This window comes from Ranitomeya variabilis, chromosome 8 (genome assembly GCF_051348905.1).
Source record: "Ranitomeya variabilis isolate aRanVar5 chromosome 8, aRanVar5.hap1, whole genome shotgun sequence".
NCBI classification, from domain to species: domain Eukaryota; kingdom Metazoa; phylum Chordata; class Amphibia; order Anura; family Dendrobatidae; genus Ranitomeya; species Ranitomeya variabilis.
Window position 1 is genome coordinate 158182366 of NC_135239.1, and position 6000 is coordinate 158188365.

General features: G+C 47.8%; 1 protein-coding gene across 1 annotated transcript in view; it reads right to left on the minus strand.

The window, feature by feature from the left end:
• Window positions 1-3673, minus strand: part of SUN2 (Sad1 and UNC84 domain containing 2) — an 85847-nt gene extending 82174 nt beyond the window's left edge. The window contains exons 1-2 of the mRNA XM_077275946.1: window positions 3537-3673; window positions 3262-3384 (exon numbers count right to left, since the gene is read on the minus strand). The gene's annotated coding sequence lies outside the window, so the exon portion shown is untranslated. The remainder of the gene's footprint in view (window positions 1-3261; window positions 3385-3536) is intronic.
• Window positions 3674-6000: the final 2327 nt, after the last annotated feature.

A 6000-nucleotide genomic window follows, 5' to 3' on the forward strand; every position in this document is an offset into this window, starting at 1 on the left:
TCTGCTCCAAACCCACCCCAACGCGCGTTTCGGAGATGTCCTTTGTGTGGGTCTGTAGTCATGCCCCATGCGTTTTATACATGATATCTGCGAATTTTAACCCACTGCTCTTGTATTCCTTGTTTTGTTATGCATATATTTAATAAAGATTGTGTCTATTTTTGGACATTTGTTGCACCTATCTTTTTGTGGTTTGTTGCTCTCTGAGATTAAGGCTGCATTCACACGACACGTCCTAGTGCTGTCCGCTTTTCCCTCAGACTGTACAATGACCCATGAACACAGCTTAAAGCCGGCCATACACATGGGATATTTATCTGCAGACTAGTGATGAGCGAGTGTGCTCGTTACTCGAGTTTTCCAAGCATGCTCGAGTCTCACCCGAGTATTGCCGATGCTCTGATCCCTGCCCCGCATGTTTCGTGGCTGTAATACAGCCAATAAATATGGCTACAGTTTATTATTATTATTATTTATTGTTATAGAGCCATTTATTCCATGGCACTTTACATGTGAGGAGGGGTATGCATAATAAAAACAAGTACAATATTCTTAGACAATACAAGTCATAACTGGTACAGTAGGAGAGAGGACCCTGCCCGCGAAGGCTCAGAATCTACAAGGGATGGGTGAGAATACAGTAGGTGAGGATAGAGCTGGTCGTGCAGTGGTTTGGTGGATCGGTGGTTACTGCAGGTTGTAGGCTTGTCGGAAGAGGTGGGTCTTCAGGCTCTTTTTGAAGGTTTCGATGGTAGGCGAGAGTCTGATGTGTTGTGGTAGAGGGTTCCAGGGTAGGGGTGATATGCGAGAGAAATCTTGTATACGATTGTGGGAAGAGGAGATAAGAGGGGAGTAGAGAAGGAGATCTTGTGAGGATCGGAGGTTGCGTGTAGGTAAGTACCGGGAGACGAGGTCACGTCACAGATGTATGGAGGAGACAGGTTGTGGATGGCTTTGTATGTCATGGTTAGGGTTTTGTACTGGAGTCTCTGGGCAATGGGGAGCCAGTGAAGGGATTGACAGAGGGGAGAGGCCGGGGAATAGCGGGGGGACAGGTGGATTAGTCGGGCAGCAGAGTGTAGAATAGATTGGAGGGGTGCGAGAGTGTTAGAGGGGAGGCCACAGAGCAGGAGGTTGCAGTAGTCAAGGCGAGAGATGATGAGGGCATGGACTAGGGTTTTTGCAGATTCTTGGTTGAGGAATGTACGGATTTGTGAAATATTTTTGAGTTGAAGTCGGCAGGAAGTGGAAAGGGCTTGGATATGTGGTTTGAAGGAGAGATCAGCGTCAAGGATTACCGCGAGGCAGCGAGCTTGTGGGACTGGGGAGAGTTGGCAGCCATGCACTGTAATGGATAGGTTCGTTGGGGGGGTCGCGTGAGATGGGGGAAAGATGATGAATTTTGTTTTGTCCATGTTAAGTTTCAGAAATCTAGCGGAGAAGAAGGACGAAATAGTGGACAAACATTGAGGGATTCTGGTTAGCAGGGAGGTGATATCTGGTCCAGAGATGTAGATCTGTATGTCATCAGCATACAGGTGATACTGAAAACCGTGAGATTCTATGAGCTGTCCCAGGCCAAAGGTGTAAATGGAGAAGAGCAGGGGCCCAAGGACTGAACCTTGTGAGACTCCGACAGATAGGGGGCGAGGTGAGGAGGTGGTGTGTGAGTGGGAGACGCGAAATGTCCGGTCTGTTAGGTATGATGAGATCCAGGTATGATGAGATCCAGAATAGGGCCAAGTCTGTGATGCCAAGGGATGAGAGGGTCTGTAATAATAAGGAATGGTCCACTGTGTGAAAGGCAGCCGACAGGTCGAGGACCGTTTAACCGTGTGTGGCAGGAAATCCCTTCATCTTTCTTTAAGCCACACAACATGCAGGGCATGGATCTGAGCATCGCATCCGAGCACCGGCAACACTTGGTTGAGACTTGAGCATGCTCGGAAAACTCGAGTAACGAGCAAACTCACTCGTCACTACTGCAGACCATTGGCAGAGACAGCTAAATTGAGAAAGATCTGCTTACAATCACACGTGTGGCGGTCATACACACAGTATAGAGGTGATCGCATTTGAGCTGCCAGTTCATAGCTATTTTATACGAGATGATCCAGTCTTTACAGAGGCCAGCACACACTCTACACACAGAACGATCAAGAAAATGATCATTCTGTAAGCGTAGAATTTCACGTGATTGGCAGCACAACTTCTGTGCACACAGGACAATCTGCTGCCAATACAGATGATTTTTTTTCCCATACCTTGTAGATGATGAGGCCGATAGTGGGAACGCCTCTTCTAACTGGACCAGAAGGGCATGTTCCCATGTCGCATCTGTGCTGCAGTGACATATGCAGCGGTATTTGTGGCTGCGGATATTGTTGTGAAGTAGGAATTACAACATCTGAAGTAGGCAGTGACGGGATAAACATTGTGCCAAAAACAGTGCACGCAAATAATATCCCACAACTGTGACACCGGTACCTCTTTCAGTTAGACGCTGCGTCCCCACATTGTGTTATTTCCACCAATATGAACACTGCAGTAATAAAACATACATTTTTGCTGCAACTTCAGAAAACCACAGCAAAAAAAAAAAAAAGCAGCATGTGAACACAGCCTAAAAAAAAAAAAAAGTGGAGCTCAAATACGGGGCTGGTTTTCAGACCCATAACTTCCCTCTATAAAACTGTGGGGAAGGAACAATGAGCAGCTGTGGAGGTTCTGGCCCACCCATGCGGCCCATCGTCAGCCGCGGCAGGACATAATGGACGAGGGGTTCTGCAGACAGGTCTGCGGTTATGGCCGGGTTCACACAAGCGTATCTTACGGTCTGTAGACGGACAGCAATGGCCGCCGGCCTCGAGACTCCATCTTACAGCCTCAGGCTGTCGTCACACTAGCAGTATTTGGTCAGTATTTTACCTCAGAATTTGTCAGCCAAAACCAGGAGTGGAACAAATAGAGGAAAAGTATAATAGAAACACATCACCACTTCTGTATTTATCACCCACTCCTGGTTTTGGCTTATAAATACTGATGTGAAATACTGACCAAATACTGCTAGTGTGACGGCAGCCTCAGAGAGACACGTGGTTATAAGGGTGAGCCGGGAGACCCGCTGCCGGAGCGGACATTGTGTACCGTATACAGACTGAAACGTGCGCGTGTGAACACGGCCTGAGAGCGGACACATCAGCCGGTCCGGGGTGGCTGTATGACGGCACTGTGCCAATAAGTCACCCCACAAGCCCGTACCTGGTCCTGTCCCACAACGACCGCAGCCCAGGATCTCGCCCCAACAGTCTTCCAGACGCCCAGCTCGCCCCGTCAATATGCAGCAAGTTCCTGGTCACTTTGTTCACTACGGTGGACAGCGATCTGCAGGGGAAAAAATGGTATTAGAGACATGTGAGGACCATGACACACGCACAATGTGAGCGAGTCAGTCACAACATCACAAAGAAACGCCAGAAGTGGGCAGCGCCACAGGACAAGTGACTAGTCAGGAGCACAGAGGCTCCTCCACTCACCGGCCGCACAGAACAAAGGGAGACAGAAGTGTACAAAGCAGGAGCCGCGGTGCTGCCCGTGTGCGCGCAGGTGACAGCGACACAAACACACACTGCTGTCATCCGAGGATGCAGCTGTCCGCGATCCCCTCCCGCAGCCCGCTGGATGGCCGGCCCGCCTGTCACTCAACACCGCAGCGCCCTCCTTATTGGTGGGTTTAAACGGGCAGGGAAAGGGCAGAGTGAAGACGCGGCCTCTGCAGGAAAAGGCTGGCCTTGTGCTTGGCTGTCTGCCGCCGGTATTAGCAGACGGCGTGTGTCTGTAGCCGAGGACGGAGGGTGAACAGTGTGCGCTGTGTGCACATTCCGCGGCTGCTGCCGGAGAGGCGCGTCTTCCTGTCATGGAGTGCGGCCCCGGCTCCTCCCGCCTCTGTGCGGTCTCTTTGTGGTTTCTCTCCCGCCCTTTTGTGTCTCCGCTCAGTGTCATGTTGTGCTGGGTGATCTCATCTTCACCACAAGCTCTCTATTATGGCTCTCTATTATGGCTCTCTATTATGGCTATTCTCGGATGCTCTTTGAGATTTGTTTTTTTGTAGATTTTGGCGATGGGAAGTGTTTTCATTGCAATAAAAAAAATCTCTCTGAGGCTCATTGTTATTAGGAAGGCAGCGCCGCCATGGTTCCCCTGTTTGATTTCTGGGGAGAAGACTATGGGGCCACCTCTCGTGTCTCCCCTTTTCCTCATAGTTTGTAAGCTTGCGAGCAGGGCCCTCACTCCTCCTGGTATCTGTTTTGAACTGTGATTTCCGTTATGCTGTAATGTCTATTGTCTGTACAAATCCCCTCTATAAGTTGTAAAGCGCTGTGGAATATGTTGGCGCTATATAAATAAAATTATTATTATTATTACTATTTCCCTTGTGTCTGTCCTTTCTGACCAGTCTCTGCTCCTAGTCTTAGGCTACTTTCACACTAGCGTCGTTTGGCCTCCGTCGCAATGCGTTGTTTTGGAGAAAAAACGCATCCTGCAAAGTTGCGCGCAGGATGCGTTTTTTCTCCATACACTTGCATTAGCGACGGATTGCCACACGTCGCATCCGTCGTGCAACGGATGTATTGTGGCGGACCGTCGGCACAAAAAAACGTTCCATGTAACTTTTTTTGTGCGTCGTGTCCGCCATTTCCGACCGCGCATGTGCAAATGAAACTCCGCCCCCTCTTCCCCAGACATTACAATGGGGCAGCGGATGCGTCGTAAGACTGCATCCGCTGCCCTCGTGCTACATTAACACACCGTCCGTCGGGCCGATGGTTTGCGACGGCCCGTACTGACGGACTAGTGTGAAAGTAGCCTTAGGCTATGTGCACACGTTCAGGAAAGTTTGCAGAATTTTCCTGAGCAAATCCAGACTACTTTCGCAGGAAATCCGCTCGCGTTTTAATGAACATGCTGTTTTTTTCACAATGCATTTTTTTTTTGCGGGAAAAAAAAACGTAACATGGGCACAGAAATTGCAGAATGTATTAAAATTGATGGGATGCTTCATGTAAGCATTTTTGCAGGGGAAAACCGCAAAAAAAACGCAAAAAATCCGAAACGTGTGCACATAGCCTTATACTCCCCAGCCGCCGTCTTCAGCCCTTCCCGACACTGCTCCGCCATTTTGTTCCCCAGCTTCTGACTGAACGTCTGAAGTAACAGTCACAAGCTCTCGGTGTTAGTCTACCGTGCAGGACACAAACTGCTGGGAAAAAACAAACTCCTAGAAAAGAAATTCCAGAAATAATACTCTCAAAAATACATAGTCAATGAACACAACCAAAATATATAACCCTCAAAAAATAGTCACCAGATAAAATAAATAATATTTTATTTAAACATAATCACAAATACTGTATATCACCATAATAATACAAAGATGGAATTTTTAGTGATATTGATAATACTAAAAATACTAAAAATATTTTTTTAAATAATTAAAAAATATAAGCGAAGTGTGGGGGTCAGTAAATCAATTAAGAACTATGTGTGCACAGGGCATACTGAAACTGGCACAAAAATAAAATTAATGGTAATCCATAGACCTAATATATGTGTATAATATATATGTAAGCAAATTATAATATGTGATTTACATAAATAAGCATTTTAACCCAATTTATTTAACCCCTTAACGACCGCCGATACGCCTTTTAACGGCGGCCGCTAAGGGTACTTAAACTTAATTAACGGCGCTGTGGAAAAAGTGACTAGCGCCCCCCAGAGTCGGATTTTCTCTGGGGTCTCGGTTGCCGGGGGTAGCCGAGACCCCAGAGAACATGATTCGGGGGTATTTTACCGACCCCCGAGTTGCGATCGCCGGTAATTAACCGTTTACCGGCGGTCGCAACAAAAAAAAAAACACGCGATTTGCCATTTAATTTCTCTGTCCTCCGATGTGATCGCACATCGGAGGACAGAGAAATGTGGTCCCCGATAGCCCCC